General features: G+C 39.8%; 1 long non-coding RNA gene across 2 annotated transcripts in view; it reads left to right on the top strand.

The window, feature by feature from the left end:
* LOC140521187 (uncharacterized) overlaps positions 1 to 19,092 on the top strand; it is a 195,434-nt gene that overhangs the window by 132,750 nt on the left and 43,592 nt on the right. Inside the window, exon 1 of one of the 2 annotated variants that reach the window (XR_011972827.1) lies at positions 1,806 to 2,312. The exons of the other annotated variant lie outside the window; for it this stretch is intronic. This is a non-coding gene — a long non-coding RNA (uncharacterized lncRNA). Of the gene's footprint in view, positions 1 to 1,805; positions 2,313 to 19,092 lie in introns of those variants that run through there. 2 annotated transcript variants of the gene reach the window in all.

The raw sequence follows: 19,092 nt of genomic DNA, 5'->3' as shown, positions 1-19,092 counted from the left end.
AAGATTAATAATAAATTATTAGGAACTTAAAATTGAACATCAATAAAAACAACCAAACTTGCCTAACCACTATTTACATTTCACTTAATTAACTTTGCATTTAAAATGTAACACTTCTGAAGTCCCTCCATCTAGATGGTCATAGTGTGTACTCCATTTTGCTGAATTTGCTCTGTTCACTTTATATTATTTTATGGCTTTTCGGATTTCCCTGTATTCCTCATACTTGTCAGACGTCAGATCGTATGCATATGTTCAAATCATACAAAATTCCTTGCTAGACTCAGCAACTGAAATAATATGATTTGTTCTGTCCTCTGAATTGCTGCCAAAGCAATTTGATTAACATGTAGATCTATCCATGTCACTCCCCTTCTAACTTCAATGGCTCCCTGTAGCCTTTTGGGTAAAACATGAACTCCTCTGTTCAACTTTTAAAACACTTCCAGCCTCCAAGTACTTATCGCTGCTCCAGGGCTCTAAAATACATCCCAACTGGTCTTCTCTCCCAAAGGCACACTTTCCCCCAACTTTCTACTTTTGCACTGACTCTCCCCTACACTTGGTGTGTACCTACTTCCTCCCTGACATCTCATAGAATCTCTCCTTAATTAAGATGCAGCTCAAGCATCATCTTTAGCATGAAGCCTCTCCTGATTAAGCCAACTGCTAATGCCCTTCCTCCCAACCTACCTTGTGTTTAACTATTTTGTGGATATTTGTATTTATTTACTACATATATTCCATTATATATAACACATATCATAGATAACATATATATATATACATATGTATGATGTACTTTTTGTTTCTCCAATTAGAATGCAAGCCAATAATCCATGCATATAAGTAAATAACTCAAGAGATTATTTTATCCTTTGTACTTTTCCCCTCAGTGTCCAGCACGGTGACTGGCAGACAACAGGAGACAATAAATGCTCACTAATCAATTAATTTGATGGACTTCTAATTATTAATATTAAATTAGGCATAAAAGGGACTGATACATACCTACCAAAGGTTTTTATTCCAGATCCTCAATTCATAATCCAAATAGAAAGGGAATTCCTGATGAAAGGAGAGTTCCTCCAAATGTTCTTGATTGCACAAGCATGTTTGCTGTAAGGGAGAACCAAGTGACACAAAAGATAAACCACTGGACCTGAGTCAGGAAGACCTGAGTTTGAATCCTGGCCCAGTCACTTAGTAGCTATATGGCCCTGAGCAAGTCATTAGACCTGGATGGTTCATTAGGATACCAATCAAATCAATCTCTCTCATTTTATAGCTGAGGAAACTAAGTCTCAAAAAGATGAAGTAATTTGCCAAGGGTCAGATAGCTATTACACATCTGAGATCTTCCTGACTTCCAGATGACTCCAAGTCTAGAAACCTTTCTAGGAACTGGACCCAAGTGAGCTCCTTAGAATGCAACTTAAGTATACCACTATACCACCAACAATCATATAACTTCTCTCAGATTCAGAAGAAAATAATCATGCATCTACCTTGCTGAATTGTGAAGTTGAAATTGAATGTATAGAGTGTTTTCCAAGTGTGAAAGTGTCATTGCTATTACAACAATGATTAATTATTTATTATTATCAATCCTGAGAAGATTGTAGAGGTTCCAACGCAATTTATAATCACTCAAAAGAGATCAACTTAGCTATCTACATAGGAAAAACTAAGTGAATGAATAATGATGATGATAGCAATAATGAGAGAATTTATTATTTTCTATTATATTAATAAACCATCATCTTAATGGACCCCAATTAATTTAACCATTCTCCATTTTTAGACATTTAAGTTGATCCATTTTTTTGTGGTTGTATATAATGTTCAATCACTCAAAACCCATGAAAAATTCACTAGTCTTATGAAAATATTTGGACATAAGCATATGTGTGTGTGTGACATTTTATACCACCAATGGAATTACTGAGTCAACACTATTTTCATTGTTTTCAAATTATGTTCTAAAGTCCATTCCAGCTCTGACATTCTGTATTTTAAGGTCCATCTCATCTATGATAATCTATGTTCTAAGGTTCCTTCCATGTATGACAATTTTTTTCCTTCATTCTAACATTTGAGGCCACTTCCTGACCTAAACACTCCATAACCTCTGTTGTAACATTCTATGTTCTAAAGACACTTCTGTCTCTGACATTTTGTGTTTTAAGTCTCTTTTTGAAGGAAGATCCTTGTTTCTGGATTCTGCAGTTCTATATTCTACCTGTGTGGGACCAAAGATTGCTTCTGTATCAAGCATTCTACAATTCCTCTCTCATCTGTTTGATGGGGTTGTGAGTATCTCTCCTTTGTGAGGCCAGAAGGCATTTTATAATTTTTCAAAATGAGCATAGGATCAGGCCGGAAATCATGAAGTCCAACTCTTCTTGGGAAAGTTTGCCTTTTAAAATTGTCTTCCACTGGGAATGGCTGAAATGAAGCCATTATGGATGTGCCCACTCGATGCTTCCAAATCTCCACTCAGTTTGTAGGGAAAATCTGTTAAGCCAGCTGTTTGAATAAATAACAACAAAACTTCTGGCAGAGTATTTTGAATTTTCTACTTTTTAACCAGTTATAAGGATCTAGGTCATTAAGACACACAAAAAAACAAACCAGAGAGAAAACAAGAGCAAATAGCATCTGAAAGAGAGAGAGAGAGGATTCCCGAAAAGTCACAGGGAAATATGGAGGAATGTGGTGCAATTCATAGAATCATGAACTTAGAGCTGGGAGGGCTACGAGACCGTCTTGTTCAATCCCCTCATTTTATTGATGAGGAAACAGAAGCTTGGAAAGGTTTAAGGATTTACCCAAGAGCTAGTACATGAACAAGATTTTCTGGTTTCAAGGCTGGTGCTCTTCCTATTTTTTTCCTCCCCTCTCAAAAAGCTCCCAGAACAAAGAATTCCATTGGGATGTAAATTTCTTGAGGGCCAGGATTGTTTTTGGTTTTCTTTAATATTCCAGGAACATAGCAAAGTGCCTGGCAAATTATGAGCAGTTAATAAATGCTTGCAGATGATTGAATCTATTTTATGATCATTCATTCATTCAATTTATTCATTCAGTGAATGTTTAATTAATTACCAACTTCCTCTCCTCTCCACTCTAGGTATGTTACCTAGTAGAGGCTCTCATTACTTTTTGCCTGTACTATTGAAATACCATCTCAACTGGAAAAAGGAAGGAAACAAGTATTTATGAAGCATTTACTATGAGCTAGATTAAGCTACAGAGATATAAACAAGTGGGGAAACAAAGACAGTCCCTGTCCTCAATGATGTTATATGCTCACAACATACAAAAGGCAGTCAAAAAGAGAATGGATTAGAGGATGAAGGGTGGGATGGAGGGATACCATGGTGGGACATGAGATGTTGAAGTCTAGAAAGTAAGGAGCAGAAGCTGAAGGAGAATGAAAGTAGGCCAGCCTGGGCCCCTCCATGACATGGAGGTTCCAAGGGGAACTCACCAGTGGGAGAAAGGGGCTGGGACTTGTACAGTTATTGGAATAGTCTGAAGGGATGAGAGGTTGTTCTATGGAGGATACCCCAGACACTGAGGTAAGTTCTAGAATGAGAAAACAATAGTCATGATTTGGAAGTTCAAGAACAGGGTTGGAATGGAATAAATGTAGGCTGGCATGGAACTCTTTCCAAAATGGAGGCTCTAAGAGGAACTCATCAATGGAAGAAAGGGAAGATGGGCCCTGTGGAGGGAGGGTCCATGAAGATGAGGGAAGTGGTAGGATAAGATATCAAGAGAGGCATGATTCTGAAGTCCAGAAGGTCAGGAACAAGACTCAGAGGGAAAATAATCCCTGACTAGCTTCTAAGCCTCTGCTTCATTTTTACACATGCTGTTAGGGCATTGTTCCTTATGTTGAGCAGTTCTTAGTTCTTAATTCTTTTTGGAAAAGAGCAAAATACTAAGTTCTGCTCAAATTATTCCATGGAAAATGAATCTTCAAAGGCTCCCCATTGTTTACACAATAAAACTTAAAATTCCTTAGTTTGGTATTTCAAATGTCCACCTTCTGTCACCTGCTGATGAGTTCAGAATTTTTTTCCCCATGACCTTCCTCCACAATCTCTCTTCTCTAGGGAGAAAAGTGTCCTTGGCAGCCTTGGATTGGCCCTGGTTTTCTTTCCTCTGTACCTTTGCTTACTCCTTTCCCTCTTCCTTGAATATCCTCTTCTCTACTTGAGTCTACCTGTTGGCCTGTTCTTTAAAGCTGAAGTATCATCTCCTTCAGGAAGACTTCCTTAATCTCCCTAGTCATTTTTAATTTGTCCTTCCTTGAACCTCATATAGCACTTCTCTGATTCACATAATGAATTATGACAATGGAAAAAGCATTGAGTCTGGAGTCAGAGTTCAAATGTGTTCAAATCCTGCCTCTGACACTGTTTGTGGGAATCTAAACAACTCACTTGGCCCTCTCCTCTTCCTGCCTCAGTTTCCTCATCTTTAAATTAAAGTAATTGAATGATCTGAATTCTGAAGGCCCTTCCAACTCTTAATCTATGATCATATGGAAGATCCATGATGTCATAGAATTTAGAACTAGGGGGATGCTAAAATATCTTCTAGTTCAATTGCCTCGTTTAACAGATGAGGAAACGGAGGCCCATGGACATAAGTTTTACATTATGTATGTATATTTCTGTATGTGTCATATTTCCTAAAAGAGTTTAAGCTCCATCAGGGCAGGGACTATATCTTATTAAATCTCTTTAATATTTCCAGTTTTCACTATAAGACCCTGAACATCATTGGTGTAAATAAACATATCTTCCAAGAATTAAATGAAAGTATGGTGAGCAGAACCCTGTGCTAGGCAGTAAAAGACATAGCAAAGAATGAAATGGAATAAGACCCAAGCTCTGCCCTAATGGAATTCCCAGTCTCTAGCCATTGAGTAGACTCAGCACTTTAAGACGTGACCACATACAAATATCATAAAGGTTGTAGTAAATAACATATACAAAGTGCTATGCAGTTAAGTAGATGGAAGAAACTTTCCTGAAGGAGGTGACATTTGACCTGGGCCTTCAATGATGGTTAAGACATCAGCAGGTGGAGAGAGAGGTGAAGAGACCATTGCAGTCTGAGGCAATAATAGGAACAAGGGAGGAGAGGTGAGAAAATGAGCTATGCTTTTGGGAGATGGCAGGTTGTACAGTAAGGTCTTTGCTAGGGGCTGGGAAAAAATCCAGAGGAAACAAGAACAGATTTGATCTGTGTTAGTCTGATCTTTCCCAACCTATTGTAAGCTCCTTCCTCTTCTCTCTTCTTGCCCCAAATGCCTCAACAAAGCCTGGGCATTCTGTAGACTCAATAAATGCTTCTTGGCTAATGGACCACTATGCTAAGGGCCAAGGGGCCCAGAGGGACACTGGTGCTGAATAAGCTCTTCTCTTTCTTTGCATAAGTTCAGATTTTCCTCCTTATGATTGGGGTCTGGAAGAAGTCTCACTTCTAGCCAGATGTTTCCTTGTTCAGAGGGGAGAATGGTAATGCATATTACTGCACATAATGTGTGATGAGGGAGCAAGGTGGTACAGCCAACAGAGGGCTAGATATGATTTAAATCTAGCCTCAGATGCTCACTAGATGTGTGAGTCTGGGCCAGCGATGCCTCAGTTTTCTCAAAGGGAAAGTGAGGATAATAATAGCACTAATGTTCCAAGGTTGCTGCAAGGATCAGATGAGATAATGAATAATATATTTATAATAATAAATAGTTGTTTTCCTTTCTACTTCCTTCCCCCTCCCCTCCTCTTCCCTTCCTTCCTTCTTTCCTTCCTTCCTTCCTTCCTTCCTTCCTTCCTTCCTTCCTTCCTTCCTTCCTTCCTTCCTTCCTCCCTTCCTTCCTTCCTCCCTCCCTCCCTTCCTCCCTCCCTCCCTCCCCCCTCCCTCCCTTCTTCCTTCCTTCCTTCCTTCCTTCCTTCCTTCCTTCCTTCCTTCCTTCCTTCCTTCCTTCCTTCCTTCCTTCCTTCCTTCCTTCTCTCCCTTCCTGCCTACCTACCTCAGTGTGCCCTGATGCTTTAGTTATACTGGATTGCTCACCCAGTGAGCCAACTAATTGGCATTTGGTAGAAGGGGCAAGAAACAAATATTCATTAGGTGCCTGCTATGTACCAGTCACCATGCTAAGCATTTTTACAAATTCAATCCTGAGGACAACCTTGTACTGTTATTATCCCATTTTGTAACTGAAGAAACTGACTCAGACAGAGATTAAGTGACTTGCCCAGGGTTATACTGCCAGGAAGTGTCTAAGGCTGGATTTGAACTTAGGTCTTGATTCCAGGTCTAATACTCCATTCGCTTTGCCACCTAGCTGTCCCAAGACAGCTTTCCTCATGGCTATCCCCCCAAGATAGATTTCTCCTTATTTGTTTCACTATTTCTACTCAATTTCGCTTTGAGTTTCACCAAATGACCTATGTGCACTCTAGCTATAGATAGACATCTCATTTCAGTAGGGGGACAAAGGATTTAGAGCTGGACTTTGGATATTATGTAGACCAACCACCTTATAGCTGAGGAAACTGAGGTCCAAAGAAGGAGAATGACCTGCTTAACATCCTATGCGAAACAAATCACAGATGTGTGATTTGAACCCAGGCCTTCTGATATCAAATCTGCTTCCATGTCCATTCCCACCAATAAGAAAAGGACAGACAGGATTCCATGGTGGCCCTCAATACAAGGCTCCCTAGTGTCAGAACTATTGGATTCCACCTGTGGGAGGGAGTTACTGGCATTACAAGCATGGGGCTTTTTCTCACCATGCACAATATGGCCTTCCTTCCAGCCATGTGACTGAGCTAACCAGCCACAGAAATAAGCTTATATCGACCAGGTAACAGACCAAGGAACAGGACTGAACACATACTCAAGGAAGTCTATATGAATGTTCACTTGACCCACTTTTGTCTTTCAGAAATGAAATGTATTGAGCCCACCCTTGTGAACATTTAATTAACTAGATCACAATTTGCCTTCAAAGGTGCAAAGAAAAATGAGGAGATGTCTGATGCTTCGTTATCTGAAGGACCAGTCGAGGGAGGGAAGTTATTGAAGCCTCTCACTTGGGTGATTCTGAGGAGTTTCCAAAATGGAACAGATGCAAGTCAGTGTGAGATTGTGTACAGAGCCACCTATACCTAGAACATTGCAGCTGGAAAGCTCCTCAGAACATGGAATATTATGCTTAGAAGGACTTTATTCAATTCATCTATTCTAATGGTCACATTGTACAAGGGAAGAAACAAATCCACAGAATGGCAGGGATTTGCTCAACCAGTTATTAGCAGAACTGGACTCTTGAACATGGGTCATTCAGAATTTTTGCTGCCAAACCAACATTTGACAAACATTTATGAAATACCATGTGTGGCGTCGTTGGTTCTAATTAATATTTAGCATATTTGTCAACAATGGTATATTCTGAGCTGTTAGAATACTTTAAGAGATCTGGGGTTCCATCTGCATAGATGCTCTCCCCTCTCATGCAGAAAAAATCCCTCTATGCTTTAATAAATTGTTTTTATTCAATTTAATTCAATACAGTTATTGATAATCCATTTTCTTCCAGGTCCTGTACTAAGCACTGGAAATACAAAGCTGCCCTTAGGAAGCTTAAATTATAATGGGGAAAACAACATGGGCACAAATTGTTATGTACAAAGTAAATACAGATTAAATACAAAGTAATTTGTGGCATATGATGAGGAGGGAGAAGAGTGGAGATAGCACTAAGGAGAGATCAAGAAAGGTCCCCTAGGAGAGTCTGACCTGCTCTTTGGAGAAAGCTTGGGATTCTAAGAGGCAGAGATCAAGGAGTACCCTCCAGGCATAGGAGAGAGAGATGGGAGATGAAATACCAAGAAAGGTCATTTTGGTTGGAACTTGAGTGTACCAGAGGGAGTAATGTGATATGAAGCCAGAGAAACAGCTTTCAACCATATTGAAAAGGGGGTTAAATTGCAAATAGAGGTGTTTGTACTTTACCTGGGGCAATTGGTAGTTGCTGAAAACCTCTAGAATGAAATGGTTAGAACTGTGCTTTAGGAATATCAGATTTGCTGCTATATGGAAAATTGATTGGAGAGGAGCAACACTGGAAGGAAGGAGATGACTTAGAAGGCCTTTAACACACAGTTTGGTCCTGATTCATACAAATAATGAAGTGGTCACATGGATTTGAATTCACATTATTTGAAGAGATAATGATATAAAATACAGTCATTGGTTCCAGTCCAAAGGAAATATGCAATGTGAATTTGAAAAATATAACCACTTCATGGGATTCATTATTCACATTAATTGGGACCTAGCTGTCCAAATAGGACTGATGACAGTCTATGAGAAAAATGATTATTTCTCTCTTATATTAATAATCAATTACTGAATTAAAACCAGGACTTTTTCAGAAGCTTGGAGGTTCAGTTTTTGAAGGGCATTGTTGATGGATGATATTACCCAAATCTCTTGGGTACATGTCCTTCCATCTTGGGTAGGAGACCCCACCCAACTAGAGAACCTTACAAAGAGACCCATTGTGTTCCACTCAGCTGAGTCTAGAGGTGGACTCCTTTTTTTCTAGATTGACCTAGGCAAGGGCAGTCTGGGTAAGAGATATCTCTTTGTGATCAGTGATCAGACTGCTTAGAGTTCTGCAACCCAAACTCTCGTTAGAATAGACCCACCTCTCATCATAATATTCATTCTCATTAATTGTTAACCTATCAGAATTGGTTGCCACCCTCAGGAACACCCTCTCTTCTGAGGACATATAAATATTGAATGGGTTTCATGAGGGATCTTTGACATTCCAGAGTGTCATGTACTCCCTTTATTAATTATTGCTAGCACGATTAATAAAATGATAAATTACCCAGAAACTATGACTCTAGAACTTCTTATACATCACATCTAAAGTAATGTTTGGGTCACATGAGTTGAAAAAAGATAGTGAATGTGAGAGATATACATGGAGATAGAATTAACAAAAATAGGCAACTGATAGATATGGAGACTAAGGAAGAGGGAAAAGACCGAGGATATGAACCTGGTTGACTAGAAGGATGACAGTGCCCTCAAAGAACACAGGAAAGTTAGGAGGATCATAGGGTCATATATTTAGAGTTTAGAGGTCATTGAGGCCAATCTCCTTGTTTTATAGATAAAGAACCAGTCGCAGTCAAATTAAGTGACTTACCCAAGGGGTGTTTTTGGGGATATAGATGTGACTTATGCTTTTAACATGTTGAGTTTGAGGTGCTTAGACCATATCATGAGTAACTATAGTCCCCAAATTCCTCACATGGTGACTACCTTCTGCTCATGAGTCTCTCAGGTCATATCTCAATTATTCTCTGGTCCACACACAGAGTCTTTTATTGGGATGTTGTTGGAAGCTTGAAAGGCTTGGCAAGACGTGCCAGAGCTTCCTTACGACAGGTGTAGCCTCCTAGGACTCAGTGTCATCTCCATGCCAGAGGGAGGTATCAGAGGAGAGTTTAATAAGGTTTTTGGAATGACTACAAAGCCAGGATAATTTGATCAACAAAGTGCAGAATTGGCTTGTCAAGTGGTACACACAGATCAGAAAGAAGTCAGTGGACTTTTATTTCATTTCCCTTAGGGCATCTTCTTATACTTACCCTGCTTTGAGTCATTGCAATATTATTCATTTATTTTTTATACAACTGAGGGAAGGATGTTCTATGAAGACAAAATGGCAACAGAACATTGGATGATTAATAGGAATGTTGAAACAAACAAACAAATAAGCATGTAGATACTCACCATTACCCACAGAGCAGGGGGAGAAAAACCAATGTCCTGTAATCTTCTCAGTGTACTTATAAATTTTAATAATTTGAAAAAATTATCCATTTTCCTTTAAGATGGCAGATTGCTTCCAAACAATTTCAGATGTGGGGGCTCCACTATTTAGTTGTGTTACACATCTAAGCATTTTCCTAATTGGAAACATGAAAAAAATTATGGCCCCACTATGTGGGCTATCCATGGTCTGGCAATGAATGGGTGTGGCCATCTCACTATTTTTCAATTAACTTGCTTTAAGATGCTACATATTGCTAAACCTCTCCACAAAGCAATTTTTTCATCTCTCAGAGGGAAACAATGGTATCTTCCCTATCTACTTCATAGGGAAGTCTGTCATATAAACCTGATGAAATGAAGGAGTAGACCATGCGCAGAATAGAGAAGTAGGAGTCCTGGCTCTGCCATTAACTAACTCAGTGTTTGACTTTCGGGGTCACTTCCTCTCTCTGAGTCTCAGTTTCCTTATTTGTTTATTTATTTAACTTTTAACATTCATTTTCACAAAATTTTGGGTTCCAAATTTTCTCCCCATTTCTCCCCTCCTCCCACGCCAAAACACCAAGCATTCTAATTGTCCCTAACACCAATCTGCCCTCTCTTCTAACATCCCTCCCTTCCCTTGTCCCCATCTTCTCTTTTGTCCTGTAGGACCAGATAACTTTCTATACCCCATTACCTGTATTTCTTATTTTCTAGTAGTAAGAACAATACTCAACAATTGTTCCTAAAACTTTGACTTCCAACTTCTCTTCATCCCTCTCTCCCCACCCATTCCCTTTGGGAAGCAAGCAGTTCAGTATAGGCCATATCTGTGTAGTTTTGCAAATGACTTCCATAATAGTCATGTTGTGTAAGACTAATTATATTTCCCTCCCTCCTATCCTGCCCCTCATTGCTTCTGTTCTCTCTTTGGATCCTGTCCCTCCCCAAGAGTGTTGACTTCAAATTGCTCCCTCCTCCCATTGCCTTCCCTTCCATCATCCCCCCCACCCTGCTTATCCCTTTCTCCCCCACTTTCCTGTATTGTAAGATAGGTTTTCATACCAAAATGAGTGTGTATTTTATTCCTTCCTTTAGTAGAATGTGATGAGAGTAAGCTTCATGTTTTTCTCTCACCTCCCCTCTTTTTCCCTCCACTGAAAAGTCTTTTGTTTGCCTCTTTTATGAGAGGTAATTTTCCCCATTCCATTTCTCCCTTTCTCCTCCCAATATATTTCTCTCTCACTGCTTAATTTCATTTTTTTAAGATATGATCCCATCCTATTCAATTCACTCTGTGCTCTCTCTCTTTCTGTGTGTGTGTGTGTGTGTGTGTGTGTGTGTGTGTTATCCCACCAGCTACCCAGATACTGAAAAGTTTCAAGAGTTACAAATATTGTCTTTCCATGTAGGAATGACAGTTCAACTTTAGTAAGTCCCTTATGACTTCTCTTTCTGTTCACCTTTTCGTGCTTCTCTTCATTCTTGTGTTTGAAGGTCAAATTTTCTTTTGAGCTCTGGTCTTTTCATCAAGAATGCTTGAAAGTCCTTGATTTCATTGAAAGACCATTTTTTCCCCTGAAGCATTATACTCAGTTTTGCTGGGTAGGTGATTCTTAGTTTTAGTCCTAGTTCCTTTGACTTCTGGAATATCCTATTCCACTCCCTTCAATCCCTTAATGTAGAAGTTGCTAGATCTTGTGCTATCCTGATTGTATTTCCACAATACTTGAATTGTTTCTTTCTAGCTGCTTGCAATATTTTCTCCTTGACCAGGGAACTCTGGAATTTGGCCACAGTGTTCCTAGGAGTTTCTCTTTTTGGATCTCTTTCAGGCGGTGATCTGTGGATTCCCTGAATACTTATTTTGCCCTCTAGTTCTAGACTCTCAGGGCAGTTTTCCTTGATAATTTCTTGAAAGATGATGTCTAGGCTCTTTTCTTGATCATGGCTTTCAGGTAGTCCCATAATTTTTAAATGGTCTCTCCTGGATCTATTTTCCAGGTCAGTTGTTTTTCCAATGAGATATTTCACAGTATCTTCCATTTTTTCATTCTTTTGGTTTTGTTTTGTGATTTCTTGGTTTCTCATAAAGTCATTAGCCTCCATCTCTTCCATTCCAATTTTGAAAGAACTATTTTCTTCAGTGAGCTTTTGGACCTCCTTTTCCATTTGGCTAATTCTACTTTTTAAAGCATTCTTCTCCTTATTGGCTTTTAGAACCTCTTTTGCCAATTGAATTAGCCTATTTTTCAAGGTGTTATTTTGTTCAGCATTTTTTTGGGTATCCTTTAGGAAGGTGTTGACCTGCTTTTCATGCTTTTCTTGCATGTCTCTCAGTTCTCTTCCCAGTTTTTCCTCCACCTCTCTAACTTGATTTTCAAAATCCTTTTTGAGGTCTTCCATGGCCTGAGCCCATTGAATATTTATTTTGGATGTTTGGGATACAGAAGCCTTGACTTCTATGTCTTTCCCTGAAGGTAAGCATTGTTCTTCCTCCTCTGAAAGGATGAGAGGAGATATCTCTTCACCAAGAAAGTAACCTTCTATGGTCTTAATTTTTTCCCCCTTTTTGGGCATTTTCCCAACCAGTTACTTGACTTTTGGGTCCTTTGTCAAGAGTAGGGTATACTCTGGGAATCTGGGAGATCTCAGTTCCTCCAAGGTGGCACAATCAAGCATGTACTGGTCTAGACACAGAGAGGGATTTTTGTGCCCAGAATCTTAGCAGATACCTCTCCACAGCCACTTGGCCTCCAGTTCCCAATTCAGCACTGGGGGCTGATTTTCAGATAAGCTGAATGAGCAGGGCCACCATTCAGTTTGAGACAAAGACCAGCTCACCCAGGGCCTCCACCCAGGGCTGAGGTAAGACTCAGCTCTTCAATGCCCCCAGGGGATTTTATGCTCCAACATTGGAGCTTCTGTATGGGCTGCTGTGCAGGCTCTGTTCCCACTGCCTGCTGCAGGAGCTATGGGAAGGCCCTTCTCCCTTTCTGGCCAGCTGATAAAACCCTGTCACTGACCTTTGGCGCCTGTGGGCCGAGGGATCTGAGGACTCGCTACTGCGACTGGAGATTCCGCCCCCGAGATGCCCTTCTCCCAGAGTCTCTGTCTGGCGCAACCAATGTTTCCATGTTTCCATGGGCCTTTCAGGTCACCGTGGGCTGGAAATCTCCTCCACTCTGTTGTTCTCCACTTCTGCTGCTCCAAAATTTGTTGAGAGTCCCTCTCTACAGATATTTTATGGGCTGTGGGGAGGACCCTGCTTAAGTGTGTCTTTCTAGTCCGCCATTTTGGCTCCCCCCCCCCCAGTTTCCTTATTTGTAAAATGAGAATATTGGCCTATCTTTTAAACAGCTGTATGATCTTGGGAATGTCACTTAGCCTATCAATTTTCTCGTCTATAAAATGAAGGATAATACTAGATAACCTTCAAGGCCTGTTCCAGTTCTAACATCCTGTGATTCTGCAGCAGAATGTACATACATAGGATATGAGGATGAATGCGGTAAGAGAAGGTCCAGATGAAGTGTTCCAGGTTAGTGGCATCACACAACCTGGCCCATGGACACACACCATCCAAACTAGATTAAAATGTAATTGGGAATTATTTAACAAAATAACTAATATAATATAACATAGAAAAAGTCACATTGCACCAATAGGCCTCCCCAGACAGATTCTTATATGTGGTTTAGTGGCCCTGTTTTGGTTTGATTTTGATGCCCTTGCTCCAGCCTGTTTGAGGTGGACTCAGCAGTAGCAGTGATCCCTCCATGGGTGATGTGGAACAGGTGAGGACAGGGTGATGGTGAGTCGTTTGCATCAGGAAGAAATTATTCATCAATTCATAGACTTTTAGGAAAGATTTATTTTAGGGATCTTCTCCTCTAATCTTCTCATTTTACAGATGAAGAAGAATAGACCTTAGAAAGGAAAAGTCTCTTGCTCAAGGTTATGTAATGAATCACTGAGTCACTGACTCAAACCTAGGTATTCCGACTCTGGCCTCCATGCTGATGTCCTGACGCCCAGCTATGGTTTCATAGCTCCTGGTTTTATTTTACATCAGGGGTTCTTATCAGTGTGTGTGTGTGTGTGTGTGTGTGTGTGTGTGTGTGTGTATGTGTGTGTGTATGTGTTTGTGTATGTGTGTGTATATACCGGCACTCTTAGCAGCTCTCAAAATAATATTTTTGAATGCACAAAATAAAATGTTATTGAGTCATTTTTTTCAGTTACATCTGACTCTTCATGACCTCATTTAGGGTTTTCTTGCAAAGATATAGAGCGGTTTGTCATTTCCATTTTTAGCTCATTTTACAGATGAGGAAACTGAGGCAAACAGTTAAATGACTTTCCCAGGTTCACACAGCTAGAAAGTGTCTGAGGCCAGATTTGAACTCAGGAAGATGAATCTTCCTGACTCCAGGCCTGGCATGCTGTCCGCTAGGCCACCTAGCTGTCCTATTAAATAAAATATGTAGGATTACTAAGGAAACCAGTTTTATGGAAGTAGTTGTCCAATTATTTGAAACAAAAGCAAAAAGTAAAACAAAACCAAACCCAGGTGACTGAGCTCAGTTCAAGAACCATCGTGTTAGGCAATTCTATAGTGTATTTGCTGCTACTGTGTCTCCTTCCGTTTGATTCCTCAGCAGAGCCTATGCCTTGGCTCAGGCCTCAGAGTGCTGCTGACCTCCTCTGTTTGTTTACATTTCGTGCTGGAAGGAGAAAGCTGATGTTTTGGTTCTGTCTTGTGTTTAAAGTTTCAAAATGTCTTGTCACTAGATCCCTGGAGAAATACCAGGCCTCACCCTTTCCTTCTTCTCTGTGGCTCCAGGTGACTGTAAAATAAACTTCTTTGATCTCAGCAGGACATGTTTCAACTCTGGGGCCCCAAGCACAAATTTGCAAAAGTCTCCCCTCCAGGCCTCCGTTGGCCTTAAAAAAGCCTTGCTGTTTCCCGTGTACTAACTCTTGTATTTCAAGTGAAAATAAAAGGCTGGACTGGTCTTATTCCAACCAAACTTTTAGACCCTTTTCTTAACTACTACCCCTTATATACCTTATTTCTCATTAAACTATATAAAGGTAAACAGGATACACACACGCACACATTTGTGTATGTGCACATATATGATATATGCACGTAACATGTAAGTGTATATATACAAACACATATATGTATATATATGTCTGTATACATATATGTATGTACAAATCTACATATCTATCTATATACACACACATAAATGATGAACAGCACTTTAGAAATCAAATAGTTCAACTTGCTCCATTTATAGTGGAGGAAAGGGAAGTTTCAAGAGGGACTGACTTGCCCAACGTCACATACGTAACAAGTAGAAGAGATAGGGCTTGAATCCAGGTGTTTTGTCTCCAAAGTCTTTGTAATACTGCCTCAGCTTCTTTCAACTCTCTGACCCTGTTCTCAACCTGTTCTTTTTCTGAGTCTTGAGAACTCATGCCTGGTAGAGGCACCTTCATTTCCTTAACTGAAGTCTCTTATTTTGTTAAAACCTCAATTCAGAAGTCACCACCCAAGGCCTGGATATATAAATTTGGTAGTCATCTATCTGCATAGAGGTGATCACTCTATATAATATACAACATAATTTGTTTCCTTTGTAATCCTTTGTATTTTATTTTTTGCATTAAAAACATTCTGAAGAGTAATCCATGGGTTTTATCAAATGAATATATGTATATGTATAAATATATATGTGTGTATACATACATAGATACATATGAAAAAAGTTAAGGACAGAGCCCTAGGGGTTCTCTCTCTCTCTCCATATATATGCATACATACATATACATACATATACACACATAGACATGAATATTATCATTCATATATAAATATCAGCATTCATATATATGAATATTAATATAATCTGAATATATGAACAGCCATACATGTATATGCATGCATACACAGCACACACATGAATGTACACACATGTATATGCACGTGTGCATGTGCACATGCATATACATATGTACACACAAACACACATGCATATAAACATCTACACATACACAAATATACATATACATATATATGCATATACATATAGACACATATACACATGTACATATATACGTCTACAGATATATGCATATACATATAGACACATATACACATGTACATATATACATCTACAGATATACATGTATATGTAGGTATATATATGTATATATGTGTATGCGGATGTATATGTATGTATATATGCATATGTATGTATATGTGTATGTATGTATCTATGTCTACACATCTCTATCTGTACATATATCTCTCTTCTCTATGTATGTATATATATTTACACACATGTGTACATAGACAAAGATATACATATACATGTACATATACGTACACATATACCCACATACACACATACACATATATGTATATCTTTCTGAGTATATATACGCACATACACATATGTATATATACATATATATGCACACACATATATATACGTGTATATACGTGTGTATACACACACACATATAGTTCAGAACAGAGCCCTAGAGATACAAAAACACTTAGTGGAGAGACATGGATGATGATTCTACAAAGGAGGTTGAAGGATGAGGCAGAGGTAGAACTGTACCCAGAGAATTCCTGCATGTTGCAACTCTGTGGAAGAAAGAGTTTGTAGGAAGAAGAAGGTGATCAATAGTGCCACAGGCTGCAGAGAGGTCAAGATCCATGAGACTTTAGAAAAGTCCATTCAATTTAGCAATGAAGAGATCATTGTTGACTTTGGAGAGAGCCTTTTCATTCAAATAATGGTATTGGAAGCCAGATCGAACAGGCTGAGAGGTGAGTGAGAAGTGAGAAGCGAGAGAGCTTTTGTCTAAGTAATTGATTGTGAAAGTGAGGAGAGATATAGGACAATAGCTTGAGGGATGGAGGGTCAAGTGATTTTTTTCTTAAGAGAAGAGTTAGATCAACTTCATATGTAGCAAGAATAGAGCTGGAGGATCAGAGAAATTAGAAAGCAGAGGGAGAAGAGATGATTTAAAGGGGCAAGCTTCCAGCGGAGATGGGAAATGTTGGGATCAAGGGCATGACTTCAGCCTTGTCTAATACAAAAGCATAGGTAGTACGGTGGATAGCACATGCTTCAGGTATGGAGTTGGGATGACCTGAGGTCAAGCCTGACCTCAGACGCTCTAGCTGTGTGACCCTGGGAAAATCACTTCTCCCTGTTGCCTCAGTTTTCTCATCTGTAAAATGAGAAGGTAATGGCAAACCATTCCCACATTTATGCCAAGAAAACCCCAAAAGGGGTCATGGAGAGTCAGACTGAAAATGACAAAAAAGCACATCTTCATCAAGGAAGAGAGATTAAAGACATTTAAGGTGTAGAATTTGGGGAAAGAGGGAGCTTTAAACGATGAAAACAGAACAGATGGAGGATAGTAGGAATAATTTAGGGTTAGAGTTTAGATAGTGATGAGAGGTGATAGGGCAAGGGTGTAAGAAACTCCAGGGTAGAGCAGAGGGTCAATTGGAAATGATTATCAGGTTGATAATATAAAGGAAAGAAAGAAAGGGCAGAGCAAGGGTAAATGATCTGAGAAAACAAGGTGGGATGGCGTGACTATAGAGAATAGGTATGGGAGGGACAAATCACGATGATCAATGGAAAGATAGGAAGCTATGGGGGAGCAATTTGGGGATTAAGGATTGTGGACAAGCATCACTTCTGGGTGATGAGGACAGTTGAGTTATAACCAAGGCTGAGATGGAGTGAAGGTGTTAATCATGGTATCTGAGAGAATTTGATGAGCTGGGAAGTCAAGGTGTTTGAGGACATATCACTACAATCCCCTCTCCCGAGCTATCCTAGCTAGCTCCAACACTCTCCAGACCCTACAACTGACTCAAGAGCCAGTGCTCTTCCAAACCTACCAGACTGAAGTTTAGAGTCTTCAAAGGTTGGAATTAGAAGCCACTTCAGGACGCAGAATGGCAGAGAGAGCATCATAGATCAGAGAATCATAGTATCCACCATTAAATTGATATGTAACAGAAAAGAACCTCAGGAGCCATCAGACCCAACACTCAGTTTATACAAACAAACAACTCGCACAATGACAACTTACGTCAATATGATGCCTTAAAAAATGCTTTCCACATAACCATCCTGTGAGGTACATAATCATGTAGCTATGATAAATTCCATTTTATCGAGGTGGAAACTGAGGGAAGTAGACATGCAGTGACTTGATCAATGTTAAATAGATGGAAAACATTGAAGCTTGGGATGGATCTCAGATTGCTTGACTCTTAAAGAGCTCCCTTATTTAGGAGCAGAACTGGGACTAAGATCCATGTCTCTTGCCTCCCAAACCTATGCTTTTCCATCACATCATGCCAATGATGAACAGCTCAGTACTCCCCCCAGGAGACATCCTACCTTGCAACATGTCCCATAGATGAGCTTACTTTTACAGCAGTTGTACAGGCATTCCAAAAATCTTAGTGCATTTGTGAGCCTTATTAACTTCGGGGGCACCCTATGTTAGGAACTACAGCAAAAATGAAGGCATGCATTTCTCCAAAGGCAGCTTATTCTGCAATCTATTTCACAGAATACTCAGTTGGACTCGGGATTTGGAGTCTACTTTCTTTTGTTACTCACATCCCCAATTGAAATGCAAACCAGGTCAAAAAACCAGGGGCCAGACAGAATGGCAAGAGCACCATTTCCACTTGGGTTGTGAGTGATTTATCGAAGACAGAAATTACAGGGCTGTCACAGTCTCCCTTTGCGCCTTCCAAGAAATGTTGTCGTCTAATTGTACATGAGCTCCAGTTGTTTAACCAATTTCTGGGAGGAATTGGTGCACCCTGCTGGCCTCCCCCAGGGCTGGTGATTGTATCACCAGCCTTTTGTCTTCTCCCTCAATAGCTCCTTGGGCTTCATTGTACTACGGAACAGGTTGCTTTTATCGAAACTTCCCAGCCACACCAAGAGATAAAGCCCTGGTGGGAGGTTCAATACCTTTCTTGATGGCTTCGATGAAAGGAACTGTTAAGAATGAAGGCCAGAGAAGGATAGGTTTTGAAGACTGTGGAGAGATGGGGCAAAGCATATTTCAGGCCTCTGTCAGCTTGGTGAAAGGCCCGTAATAAATAGAGAGCATGAAGTGATAAGACACCAGGCAGAAAATACCTCTCTTATT

Source organism: Notamacropus eugenii, chromosome 1, assembly GCF_028372415.1.
Source record: "Notamacropus eugenii isolate mMacEug1 chromosome 1, mMacEug1.pri_v2, whole genome shotgun sequence".
In the NCBI taxonomy this organism is placed as follows: domain Eukaryota; kingdom Metazoa; phylum Chordata; class Mammalia; order Diprotodontia; family Macropodidae; genus Notamacropus; species Notamacropus eugenii.
This window is presented reverse-complemented; position numbering and strand designations above follow the sequence as displayed.